We start from the raw sequence: 652 nt of genomic DNA on the forward strand, positions 1-652 counted from the left end.
GGGGCGCTGGGGCTGAGCGTCCTGGGGGACAGCTCTCAGAGGTGCGGGGTTGGGGGGCTGGAGGGGGTGGCTTAGGTGGGGGCGGCTGGGTGCTGCAGAGGGCATGGTGCTCTCCAGCACCCCGCGGGGGGACCGGCAGGGGGACCCGCAGTGGCAGCCAGGGCCTGGGGCCGGACAGCGGGGTCCTGGGCGCTGCCCCGAGTGGCCACGCTGGCCGCCTGCCCGGGAAGACATGTGGCGCTCGTGCCACCGAGACCACAGCTGGGTCACGGACCGGGCGGGGCCCACGCCACAAGGACGAGCTGCCCCCAGGGCCCCGGGGACACTGGACCCCTCAGGGTCACAGACGCCTGCCAGGCCTCCCCCAGGCTGGGGACACCCACCGACACCCCGGGGCTCGAGCCTGCCGGGGTGCCCCTTGGTTTTCCTACAGACTGAGGCTGTGCTGGGGGTGGGGTGGGTACCGCGGTGCAGGGGTCAGTCTCTGCTGTAGCCGCTGCCCCGCGAGTCCTGGCCAGGCAGTGACCTCAGGGTGGCCAGGCCACGCTGCCCACCTTCACGACAAGGTCCTGAGAGTCAGGACAGGCCACGGCCGGCTCCGGGGGTCTCTTCGTGTGCTCGTGGCCGTTTCCGGAGCGCGGCGATCGTCCGC

Source organism: Condylura cristata, unplaced genomic scaffold, assembly GCF_000260355.1.
Source record: "Condylura cristata isolate star-nosed mole 26May11 unplaced genomic scaffold, ConCri1.0 scaffold00003, whole genome shotgun sequence".
Taxonomy (NCBI): domain Eukaryota; kingdom Metazoa; phylum Chordata; class Mammalia; order Eulipotyphla; family Talpidae; genus Condylura; species Condylura cristata.